Raw genomic sequence first — 13,179 nt, 5'->3', positions numbered from 1 at the left:
TTAATTAATGAATAAACACAGTAGTGTATGCAAAACTGTTTATAAGCAAAACGGGTATCAGGTACGTTTTGAACAACCATTAACAGTAAGTGAAACAGTCACTACAAGGAAAGTACTAAACCTCATGCAAAATGACACTAACTCTTACCCTCCCACAGCCCAACTCCCACTACAACATACCCTATACCTTCCACAGCCCAACTCTAAACCTTCCACAGCCCAACAACCTACCCTATACCTTCCACAGCCCAACTCTTACCCTCCCACAGCCCAACTCCCACTACAACCTACCCTATACCTTCCACAGCCCAACTCTAAACCTTCCACAGCCCAACTCTAAACCTTCCACAGCCCAACTCCTATTACAACCTACCCTATAACTTCCACAGCCCAACAACCTACCCTATACCTTCCACAGCCCAACTCTAAACCAAGCCCATGTGCGGTACTTGCTGTGACCTTGGACGCCATAACAGCCCCACTGATGCTTGCTGTGTCACCTGCAGTGCCCTCAGAAGCTGTACTCACTGACACTTGTGCGCGCTGTGTCTTCCGCCCATGTGCGGTACTTGCTGTGACCTTGGACGCCATAACAGCCCCACTGATGCTTGCTGTGTCAACTGCAGTGTCCGTGGAAGCTGTACCCACTGACACTTGCGCGTATTGCGTGTTACGCCCATGCGCAGAAAATGTTCCGGATTAAAGGATGTCCCTAACCTCCTTTAATGCGGACAAATCAAAATTGTCCGAATTAAAAGAGGTTCCGGATCATCGGTTGCCGGAAAATCGGTGGTGTACCTGTATAAATATGCATGCCTTTCTCTGTATTGTACTGGAGTACACTGTGATTAGAATATGGGCGATGCAGCTATATGAGGAAACCGCAGCAGAGATTACCCGAGATTATAGAGTAACATATATCTCCAGGCCCTCACGGTCTGCTGCGCATTGATGTATTCCAGCAGCAATAGTTCAGGTAACTGTGTCAGGTTTGTAAAGATGTAATTAGTGCTTTGCTGTATTGATAGTGCTGAGAGCTTTGTTATTATAAGCGCAGAAAGAAAAGATGCACATTGGAGATTGCTGCTAATTTATACGTGTTCAGTGTCATATTCATAATTTAAGAGAAAATGGGTAACTGGGAACAGGTGAGTTCAGATCAAGCAAAGGTCAGCGTGGACAGAGCAATAAGGAGGCGAATATGGAGGGTCATTCCGAGTTGTTCGCTAGCAGATTTCGGTCGCAGCGCAGCGATCAGGCAAAAAAAAACGGCACTTCTGCGCATGCGGCATAATGTTGTACTATTACAATGAACGATGTAGTTTCACACAAGGTCTAGCGAAGCTATTCAGTCGCACTGCTGGCCGCAGAGTGATTGACAGGAAGTCTGCGTTTCTGGGTGTCAACTGACCGTTTTCAGGGAGTGAGTGGAAAAACGCAGGCGTGGCTGGAGAAACGTAGGCGTGGCTGGCCGAATGCAGGGCGTGTTCGTGACGTCAAAACAGGAACTGAATAGTCTGAAGTGATCGCAAGCGCTGAGAAGGTCTGGAGCTACTCTGACACTGCACAAAATTATTTTGTAGCCGCTCTGCGATCCTTTCGTTCACACTTCTGCTAAGCTAAAATACACTCCCAGAGGGCGGGGGATTAGCGTTTGCACGGCTGCTAAAAGCAGCTAGCGAGCGAACGACTCGGAATGACCACCATGGACTGCAAACTTACATAACTTATTTCTAACCATTCTCTTCCCCGTACTAGAATTTTGGTGGGGTTCCTAGGACCTCATCACTGTAGCAGAGGTCTAGTATTATCAGAAGGGACTTCCTTCCACAATCAATATGAGCAATTGAGGGTGGAGAGGTCTGGCACACTGGGCCACATTTAGCAAATCAAAGTGAGACCTAGACCGGTTTGCATATAAGGAGATTTATGGTAAGAACTTACCCTTGTTAAATCTCTTTCTGCGAGATACACTGGATTCCACAGGGAATAACATCGGGGTGTAGAGTAGGATCTTGATTCGAGGCACCAACAGGCTAAAAGCTTTGACTGTTCCCAAGATGCATAGCGCCGCCTCCTCTATAACCCCGCCTCCGTGCACAGGAGCTCAGTTTTGTCAACCAGTCCAATGCAGTAGCAGGTAAAAGAGACGACAACCATTAGTAGCCACATACACCACACTCTCACGACAGGAGTAGGTATCAGCGGCTAATGCCATACCAACCCAAAGAATATAATTGCGTCAGGGTGGGCGCCCTATGGAATCCAGTGTACCTCGCAGAAAGAAATTTAACAAGGGTAAGTTCTTACCATAAATCTCCTTTTCTGCAGAGGGGTACACAGGTATTCTACAGGGAATAACATCGGGGATGACCTAAAGCAGTTCCTCATGGGAGGGGACGCACTGTAGCGGGCACAAGAACCCAGCGTCCAAAGGAAGCATCCTGGGAGGCGGAAGTATCAAAGGCATAGAACCTTATGGTCGTGTTCACTGAGGACCACGTAGCCGCCTTGCACAATTGTTCAAGGGTCGCACCATGGTGGGTCGCCCAAGAAGGTCCAACAACCCGAGTAGAATGGGCTTTGATGGTAGCATGAGCTGGAAGGCCAGCCTGTACATCAGCATGTGCAATCAAAATTCTAATCCTTCTGGCCAAGGTCTGCTTGCTAGCAGGCCAGCCACGTTTGTGAAAACCAAACAGTACAAAGAGAGAATCAGACTTCCTAATGGAGGCTGTCCTCTTCACATAGATACGGCGAGCCCGTACCACATCCAAAGACCGGAGACACAAAGGCCGGAACCACAATCTCCTAGTTAAGGTGGAAAGAAGACACCACCTTAGGTAGATAACCAGGGTGCGTTCGAAGAACCTCCCGGTCATGGTTAAAAATCAGATAGGGGGCCCTACAAGACAAGGCACCCAAATCTGATGCCCGTCTAGCAGAGGCAATAGCTAGCAGAAACAAGACCTTGAGGGAAAGCCTCTTAAGGTCCGCAGATTCAAGAGGTTTAAATGGAGACTCTTGCAAAGCCTCCAGAACCACAGGCAAATCCCAAGGAGCCACAGGTGGGACATAGGGCGGTTGAATCCATAAAACACCCTGAGTGAATGTATGAACATCAGGCAGAGTCGCAATTTTTCTCTGAAACCATACCGAAAAGGCAGAAATATGAACCTTGAGGGAGGCCAGACGAAGGCCCAAGTCCAGGCCCTGTTGTAGAAAGGCCAAAAGTTTGGCCGTACTAAACTTGTAAGCGTCATGATTGTTAGATGCGCACCAAGCAAAGTAAGAATTCCAGACCCTATGATAAATCCGGGCAGAAGCCGGCTTACGGGCCTTCAACATAGTTGGAATGACCGCCTCAGAAAATCCTTTGGCCCTCAGTACGGAAGCTTCAAAAGCCACGCCGTCAAAGCCAGTCGGGCCAAATTCTGGTAAACACAAGGGCCCTGAACGAGGAGGTCTGGTTGTTGCGGAAGCAGAAGAGGACGCTCTAGCGAGAGACCCTTTAGGTCTGAGCAGTGGCGGAACTAGTGAGCGGTGGGCCCAGGTGCGACAAAATGCTTTGGGCCCCCATCCCATCCAAGTCCACCCCCTCACCCCTGGAGAGGATCTGGTGAGGGGGACCTGCTCAGGGCCAGAGAAATGGATACCTAGCAACGGTGCCGTAACTAGAAGGACCCAGTTGGAGATCCAGAAGGGACGACCCCTGCTCAATCGTTGGTCCTGCAGCCACCAGGTCAGTGACAGACGGACCTCTGGAGACAAGGAGATAATTTGAGACCTGATCCGGTGAGGCAGGCCGTCCCACTTGGCAAGAATCAGTTTCTGCAGAGGGCGGGAATGAAATTGAGCATACACCACCATGTTGAAAGCCGACACCATGAGGCCTAGTACTTGCATCGCCGAGTGTATCGACACACGCGGACGAGAGAGGAAGCAACGTATCTTGTCCTGAAGCTTCAGGACTTTCTCCTGTGACAAAAACAACCTCTGATTGTGTGTGTGTACAACAACGCTCCCAGATACACCATGCTCTGGGCAGGGACCAGGGATGATTTCTTACAGTTGATGAGCCCCCCGTGGGCTTGCAGAAACTGGACCGTCAGATCCAAATGACGGAGGAGAACTTCTGGGGAATTGGCCAGGATCAGCAAGTCGTCCAGATACAGCAGGATCCAGATGCCCCGACAGCGGAGTGAAGCCATCATAACTGCCATGACCTTGGTGAAAATTTGCGGAGACGTGGTCAGACCAAGCGGTAAGGCCCGGAATTGGTAATGGAGATTGCCAATAGCAAACCGCAGGTATTGCTGATGTGACATGGCAATAGGGATAAGCATCCTTTATATCCAGGGATATCATATAGTCCCCTGGTTTCAAAGCCAGGACAATAGAGCGAAGGGTCTCCATACGAAACCGGGAGACCCTCACAAACTTGTTCAAAGATTTGAGATTGAGAATGGGCCGGGAGGAACCATTCGGTCTGGGGACTAGGAACAATGTTGAATAGTAACCCCTGCTCCTCTGAGCCAGAGGCACCGGCACTACCACTCCGGTGTCCAGGAGGGCTTGTACCACTAAATGGAGAGTTGTTGCCTTCACCTGGTCCGAAGGGATGTCCGTCAGGCAACAGCGAGGAGGGGGACGTGTCTTGAAGGATATAGCGTATCCATGAGTGATGACTTCCCATACCCAAGCGTCTGAAGTGGTCTTCAACCATACCTGGGTGAACTGAAGAAGTCGGCATCCCACCCTGGGATCCCCCAGGGGGAGGCCTGCCCCATTATGCCGCAGGCTTGTCAGATAAAGAAGACGGCTGATGGGCAGCCCAGGCATGTTTAGGCTTGGGCTTGGTGGTTTTGGAAGTGCAAGACTGTTTCGGGTATGCCTGACCCTTTGCTTTACCTGGAGAACGAAAGTTCTTAGCCTCTTAGCCTTCAGGGCCGGAGGAGTAGCACTAGGTAGACATGTAGTCTTAGCAGACGCCAAGTCAGCGACAATCTTGTTGAGATCCTCACCAAAGAGGATGTTTCCTTAAAATGAGAGCACCTCCAGGGTTTTTCTAGAGTCCAAGTCCACCGACCAGGACCGCAACCAGAGAATACAGCAAGCCAATATGGATGTCGTAGCAGCCTTGGCTGCCAGAACACCTGCATTTGAAGCAGCTTCTTTAATGTAAACGAGATGCCGTGACAATATAAGAGACATTGTCTGGCATGTTCAGAAAAATTGGATGGAAACTCAGCCTCTATTTCCTGAGCCCACGCCTCAATAGCTTCTGCGTCCCAAGTAGCCGCAATGGTGGGCCTATGCGCAGCCCCTGCAAGCAGCCCTCCACACGCTTATCCGTCGGCTCCTTGAGAAAAGTGACGGTAGTGACAGGCAGAGCAGATGACACCACCAGCCGAGCGATTCGCTAATCCGCCGGCAGTGGCCTTTCCCAATTTTTACTCAATTCTGCCGCAATGGGATAGCGGGCTAGTATCTTCCTGTGCGGGGTGAATTTCTTTCCTGGGTTCTCCCAGGATTCCTGACGTATGTCAACCAAGTGGTCAGAATGAGGTAAAACCAATTTAGTAACCATCTGACATTTGAACCTGTCCGGTTTCTTAGATGTAGTAGCAGGCTCAGGATCATCATCAATCTGAAGACTGAGCCTGATAGCCTCTAAGAGATCAGGAACATCCACCTGTGAAACAGATTCCCCATCAGAAACGTCATGATCAGAGTCTGTGGGGTATCCGGAACATGCGTGGATTGAGAGAAAGTAACAGCCCGCTTAGAGAACTTCTTAGGTTTAGTCTTAGGTGGGCGAGGGTCAGGAATACGTTTATCCAAAGAGTTATTCAAGTGCTGTAACTGAGTGGACAGAGCATCTGTCCATGGCGGATTAACCACAGGTGCCATATAAGGCTGATAAGGCACAGGAGGTCCCATAGGGGGTGCAAGTCTAGTTACCAGCGTAGTCAGTAAATTAGAAAAGGCAGACGAAGGCGGGCCCTGATGTGCCCCCGTTGTTACAAACTGACTGGGGGGGGTACAGAGCCCCTAAAACCTGAACCCTCCGCAGCCATGATATCCTCAAATGCATCTGGGACATCATAACCGCGCACGGCGGAATCAGCCCCAGACCCATCGCCCCCTGTAGCTGACATGATATGAAAGCGTAAACCACGGGCGACACAGTACAAACCCCCCCCCCCCGTGCAGCGTGACAGCACAAACAGAGGATTTCTGAGGTAAAATGTGACTGAAGAACACAGAGAAAAATCCAAAATACATATATTCTGTGAAATACCTATATTATCTAATAACCCTGACGCACGGAGCCCCCTCAGGTTTCAGAATATAGGAATAGCAGTAGGAGTGAGATACATGGGGGGTCATTCCGTGTTGTTCGCTCGGTAAAAATCTTCGTATCGCAGCGATTTTCCGCTTAATGCGCATGCGCAATGTCCGCACTGCGACTGCGCCAAGTAAATTTGCTATGCAGTTAGGAATTTTACTCACGGCTTTTTCATCGTTCTGGCGATCGTAATGTGATTGACAGGAAATGGGTGTTACTGGGCGGAAACAGGCCGTTTTATGGGCGTGTGGGAAAAAACGCTACAGTTTCCGGAAAAAACGCAGGAGTGGCCGGAGAAACGGAGGAGTGTCTGGGCGAACGCTGGGTGTGTTTGTGACGTCAAACCAGGAACGACAAGCACTGAAATGATCGCAGATGCCGAGTAAGTCTGGAGCTACTCAGAAACTGCTACGAGGTGTGTATTCGCACATATATCAATGCACAGTAAAAACTGGATGAATATCACAGGGTACTTGCACTAAATAACCCTGAAGTATGCACTTGTTCTTAACTAACACTGTCTAAACAACATGTAGAATACTTAAATGTCCTGTAAATGCACAGCGCTGATGATGCAGGCAGCTTTACAGAGGCGGCATCACCCAGCAGTCCAGAATCAGCGCAGCTGTGTGTAATGGCGACCAAACGCTGACAGGGACTGAGGGAGACAGAGAGATGCAGCTCCAGTGTGGGAACATTTACTCTAAATGGCTCCCAGGGGCTGGGGGAGGGGCTACAGGCCAGAGCCTTATCCCCTTGCTGGACTTCACCACCGGGTGCTGCGGGCCTTAATAAAATGGATTATAGCCTAATCCGACCTGTGCCCTTGCCCTGGTGGTCTAGTGGGGTCCCTGTACTACCACAATGTCCACACCAGTGCGTGCGACCCACCTCCTAATGGCAGCGGCGGATCGCGATTTGCAGCGGGTCCCGCCTGGGGAACCCTCTTACCTCCTCCCTGAGTGCGGCCACGCGATCCCGGAGAACTTCGGTTAGTGTGTGTGCCCTGGGTAAAGAACCGGAGCCCCCGCTGTAAGTACCCCGCAACCAGGGATGCAGGAGTATACAGCGCCGCTGGGGGAGGTGATGGAGCTGCAGCAGGAGACATCAGAATGATATCTAGCACTAGAGTGCCTCTGCTGCAGCCCTTGAAGTCTTCTATCTTCTTTAAAATAGCTTTTCTTAGGGCTGCTGGAGCAGCCCTGCCTGTTAGCTGCAAACTGAGCTCCTGTGCACGGAGGCGGGTTTATAGAGGAGGCAGCGCTGAGCATCTTGGGAACTGTCAAAGCTTTTAGCCTGTAGGTGCCTCGGATCAAGATCCTACTCTACACCCCGATGTTATTCCCTGTGGAATACCAGTGTTCCCCGCTGCAGAAAATAAAATACATAGGCCTAGATTTATCAAGCCTAGGAGAGTGATAAATTGCACAGTGATAAAGTACCAACCAACCAGTTCCTAACTTTCATTTTTCAAACTCGGCCTGTAACATGGCATTTAGAAGCTGATTGTTTGCTACTTTATCACCATGCAATTTATCACTCTCCAAAGCTTGATAAAACTGGGCCATAAGATCCATACCTCTCAATATTACCCAAATTTAATCCAAGATAGGGAAGTTAGCAAAATTAACCTGATGGCATGATCGTCTCCAGAAAATCAGGACAGGTGGGAGGTATGGAATCGCTCAACTGAAATCCAGAAAACAGCTCACACACATGAGCCAATGCGGGTTTCCATTGGTATCTGACACTTTCACTCGCTTGCACTTGAAGAGACAGACAGCGGAAGGAAGGGACCAACTAATGCTGGCAGAGCACAGCAAAGGCACGATCGCGTAATTCCAAGAAGATGCTGAGATGGCATATATAATAGCGCCAAGGGAGGGGGTGGTGGGTACTGATTACATGGGGTCTGGGCTTGTTGGAGAGCTCCTGGGGACCGTGGGCAGAGGCTTATGCTGAGTGGGCAGGCAGAAATGTAGCGAGGGTGGCTCCGGTAGAGCGCGAGCTCCGGGCGCTGAAAAAGTTAAGAGGACACACTGCCGCTTGCCACCCCTTCCCACAGGCCACTGTACTGTCAGAGCAGGAGGAGGAGAAGCAGAGGGGGCACACACTGACTTGGAGACTAGGTAGGGAACAGGGCAGGACAGAGGCGACAGCAGAACATGCCGAAGCTCTGCTCACCCTCTTTATATGTCTCCCTGTCTGCTTGTTACTTGTTACTTGCTTGTTACTTCTGTCCTGCAGCACCACTCTCCCCGCTGCAGCAGATCTCTCTTTCCTGATGAAAGCTGCAGCACATGTCTCTACTTCAGATGCTGCAGCAGCTCTCTCTGTCCTAGCTGCTGTAGCACCTCTCTGCCCTGGCTGCTGCAGCACTTCTCTCTACATTGATGTTGCAGCACCTCTCTCTGACCCAGCTGCTGCAGCACTTCTCTCTACATTGATGCTTTAGCACCTCTTTCTGCCCCAGCACCTCTCGCCGGATTAGAAGCCGCAGCACCTCACTCTGTCTCTCAGGCAGCTGCAGCACCTCTCTCTGTACCTTAGGTTGCTGCGGTGCAGCTCTCTCTGCCCCTCAGGCTGCTGTGACACAGCTCTCTCTGCCCCTCAGGCTGCTGTGGCAAAGCTCTCTCTGCCCCTCAGGCTGCTGCAGCACAGCTTTCTCTGCCCCTCAGGCTGCTGCAGCACAGCTCTCTCTGCCCCTCAGGCTGCTGTGACACAGCTCTCTCTGCCCCTCAGGCTGCTGTGACACAGCTCTCTCTGCCCCTCAGGCTGCTGTGACACAGCTCTCTCTGCCCCTCAGGCTGCTGTGGCAAAGCTCTCTCTGCCCCTCAGGCTGCTGTGACACAGCTCTCTCTGCCCCTCAGGCTGCTGTGACACAGCTCTCTCTGCCCCTCAGGCTGCTGTGACACAGCTCTCTCTGCCCCTCAGGCTGCTGTGGCAAAGCTCTCTCTGCCCCTCAGGCTGCTGTGACACAGCTCTCTCTGCCCCTCAGGCTGCTGCAGCACAGCTCTCTCTGCCCCTCAGGCTGCTGTGGCAAAGCTCTCTCTGTCCCTCAGGCTGCTGCAGCACAGCTCTCTCTGTCCCTCAGGCTGCTGCAGCACAGCTCTCTCTGCCCCTCAGGCTGCTGCAGCACAGCTCTCTCTGCCCCTCAGGCTGCTGCAGCACAGCTCTCTCTGCCCCTCAGGCTGCTGCAGCACAGCTCTCTCTGCCCCTCAGGCTGCTGTGACACAGCTCTCTCTGCCCCTCAGGCTGCTGTGGCAAAGCTCTCTCTGCCCCTCAGGCTGCTGCAGCACAGCTCTCTCTGCCCCTCAGGCTGCTGCAGCACAGCTCTCTCTGCCCCTCAGGCTGCTGTGACACAGCTCTCTCTGCCCCTCAGGCTGCTGTGACACAGCTCTCTCTGCCCCTCAGGCTGCTGTGACACAGCTCTCTCTGCCCCTCAGGCTGCTGTGGCAAAGCTCTCTCTGCCCCTCAGGCTGCTGTGACACAGCTCTCTCTGCCCCTCAGGCTGCTGTGACACAGCTCTCTCTGCCCCTCAGGCTGCTGTGACACAGCTCTCTCTGCCCCTCAGGCTGCTGTGGCAAAGCTCTCTCTGCCCCTCAGGCTGCTGTGGCAAAGCTCTCTCTGCCCCTCAGGCTGCTGTGACACAGCTCTCTCTGCCCCTCAGGCTGCTGCAGCACAGCTCTCTCTGCCCCTCAGGCTGCTGTGGCAAAGCTCTCTCTGTCCCTCAGGCTGCTGCAGCACAGCTCTCTCTGTCCTTCAGGCTGCTGCAGCACAGCTCTCTCTGCCCCTCAGGCTGCTGCAGCACAGCTCTCTCTGCCCCTCAGGCTGCTGCGGCAAAGCTCTCTCTGTCCCTCAGGCTGCTGCAGCACAGCTCTCTCTGTCCCTCAGGCTGCTGCAGCACAGCTCTCTCTGCCCCTCAGGCTGCTGTGACACAGCTCTCTCTGCCCCTCAGGCTGCTGTGACACAGCTCTCTCTGCCCCTCAGGCTGCTGTGACACAGCTCTCTCTGCCCCTCAGGCTGCTGTGACACAGCTCTCTCTGCCCCTCAGGCTGCTGTGGCAAAGCTCTCTCTGCCCCTCAGGCTGCTGTGGCAAAGCTCTCTCTGCCCCTCAGGCTGCTGTGGCAAAGCTCTCTCTGCCCCTCAGGCTGCTGTGACACAGCTCTCTCTGCCCCTCAGGCTGCTGCAGCACAGCTCTCTCTGCCCCTCAGGCTGCTGCGGCAAAGCTCTCTCTGTCCCTCAGGCTGCTGCAGCACAGCTCTCTCTGTCCCTCAGGCTGCTGCAGCACAGCTCTCTCTGCCCCTCAGGCTGCTGCAGCACAGCTCTCTCTGCCCCTCAGGCTGCTGTGGCAAAGCTCTCTCTGTCCCTCAGGCTGCTGCAGCACAGCTCTCTCTGTCCCTCAGGCTGCTGCAGCACAGCTCTCTCTGCCCCTCAGGCTGCTGCAGCACAGCTCTCTCTGCCCCTCAGGCTGCTGCAGCACAGCTCTCTCTGCCCCTCAGGCTGCTGTGACACAGCTCTCTCTGCCCCTCAGGCTGCTGTGGCAAAGCTCTCTCTGCCCCTCAGGCTGCTGCAGCACAGCTCTCTCTGCCCCTCAGGCTGCTGCAGCACAGCTCTCTCTGCCCCTCAGGCTGCTGTGACACAGCTCTCTCTGCCCCTCAGGCTGCTGTGACACAGCTCTCTCTGCCCCTCAGGCTGCTGTGACACAGCTCTCTCTGCCCCTCAGGCTGCTGTGGCAAAGCTCTCTCTGCCCCTCAGGCTGCTGTGACACAGCTCTCTCTGCCCCTCAGGCTGCTGTGACACAGCTCTCTCTGCCCCTCAGGCTGCTGTGACACAGCTCTCTCTGCCCCTCAGGCTGCTGTGGCAAAGCTCTCTCTGCCCCTCAGGCTGCTGTGACACAGCTCTCTCTGCCCCTCAGGCTGCTGCAGCACAGCTCTCTCTGCCCCTCAGGCTGCTGTGGCAAAGCTCTCTCTGACCCTCAGGCTGCTGCAGCACAGCTCTCTCTGTCCCTCAGGCTGCTGCAGCACAGCTCTCTCTGCCCCTCAGGCTGCTGCAGCACAGCTCTCTCTGCCCCTCAGGCTGCTGTGGCAAAGCTCTCTCTGTCCCTCAGGCTGCTGCAGCACAGCTCTCTCTGTCCCTCAGGCTGCTGCAGCACAGCTCTCTCTGCCCCTCAGGCTGCTGCAGCACAGCTCTCTCTGCCCCTCAGGCTGCTGTGGCAAAGCTCTCTCTGTCCCTCAGGCTGCTGCAGCACAGCTCTCTCTGCCCCTCAGGCTGCTGCAGCACAGCTCTCTCTGCCCCTCAGGCTGCTGCAGCACAGCTCTCTGTCCCTCAGGCTGCTGCAGCACAGCTCTCTCTGCCCCTCAGGCTGCTGTGACACAGCTCTCTCTGTCCCTCAGGCTGCTGCAGCACAGCTCTCTCTGCCCCTCAGGCTGCTGCAGCACAGCTCTCTCTGCCCCTCAGGCTGCTGTGGCAAAGCTCTCTCTGCCCCTCAGGCTGCTGTGACACAGCTCTCTCTGCCCCTCAGGCTGCTGTGACACAGCTCTCTCTGCCCCTCAGGCTGCTGTGACACAGCTCTCTCTGCCCCTCAGGCTGCTGTGACACAGCTCTCTCTGCCCCTCAGGCTGCTGTGACACAGCTCTCTCTGCCCCTCAGGCTGCTGTGACACAACTCTCTCTGTCCCTCAAGCTGCTGCAGCACAGCTCTCTCTGCCCCTCAGGCTGCTGCAGTACAGCTCTCTCTGCCCCTCAGGCTGCTGCAGCACAGCTCTCTCTGCCCCTCAGGCTGCTGTGGCACTGCTCTCTCTGCCCCTCAGGCAATTCTGGGACATTATGTTCCATGAAGCGAAGCGGGATTATCAGGCCAGGTATGGCAATTATAGGGTATTATTTTCATTGGGGGATTATCAAATCGGGGTTGGGGGGTCTTGGGTTGAGGCAATTTTGGTGTTTATTTTCATTGACAGTTTGGGGGGGTTTCAGGTCTGTGGGGGGGTTACATCTGGGGCATTATTTTCATTGAGGTATTGGGAGATTATCAGATGTGGAGGGGGTGCAGTTTTGGGCATTATTTTCATTCAGAGATTGGGGGGTTATCAGGTCTGTGGGAGGCGGTCACATTTGGGGCTTTATTTTTATTAAGGAATTGGGGGGTTGTGAGGTCAGGTCATTCAGGCATATAAAGTGTTTTTTTAATTAATTTGAATTAAACAAGTAAATAGTTAAGTACAGTTACTTTCATAGCAGATCTACCATAGTGTAATGTGTATAAGGGGCTCAACCATAGTGTAACATATATAAGGGGCTCTACTTTGTGGTGTAACGTGTATAAGGGACTCTACTGTGTGGCATAACATGTATAATGGGTACTACCGTGTGGTATAAAGTGAATAACGGACACGACTGTGCAGTGTGATGTGAATTTATACTATTCTGTGGCCACGCACCTTCCCAATGAAGCCATTATTTATTTATAATGTCTTCTATTTGACATCCCGTCGTGGCACTGGCCAGATTCTGTTCTGCGGCATCCAGCAGAACAGGATCCGTGTGAACACAAAACCCTCCTTCCAGCCAAGCACGGGAAGTGTCGGACTGGGGCATGTGGGGCCCACCGGGGGAAAGCAGTGGTAGGGGCCCATGTTTAGGGGTGTGGCCAGTCTCTAGAGGGGGTGTGCCCAGCCACCACATTGGTTTTCCTAACCATTTTGCAAGTGTTGGTCCCCTAGATAAATATATACAGTAAATACTGTAGTGCGTGCAAGATAATGTACTAGATTAGTAACAGCACAGTCTGGAACCTGATCCCTAGAGGAGGGGAGGGCCCCCCGG

The sequence above is a fragment of the Pseudophryne corroboree genome, chromosome 7 (genome assembly GCF_028390025.1).
Source record: "Pseudophryne corroboree isolate aPseCor3 chromosome 7, aPseCor3.hap2, whole genome shotgun sequence".
Taxonomy (NCBI): domain Eukaryota; kingdom Metazoa; phylum Chordata; class Amphibia; order Anura; family Myobatrachidae; genus Pseudophryne; species Pseudophryne corroboree.
This window is presented reverse-complemented; position numbering follows the sequence as displayed.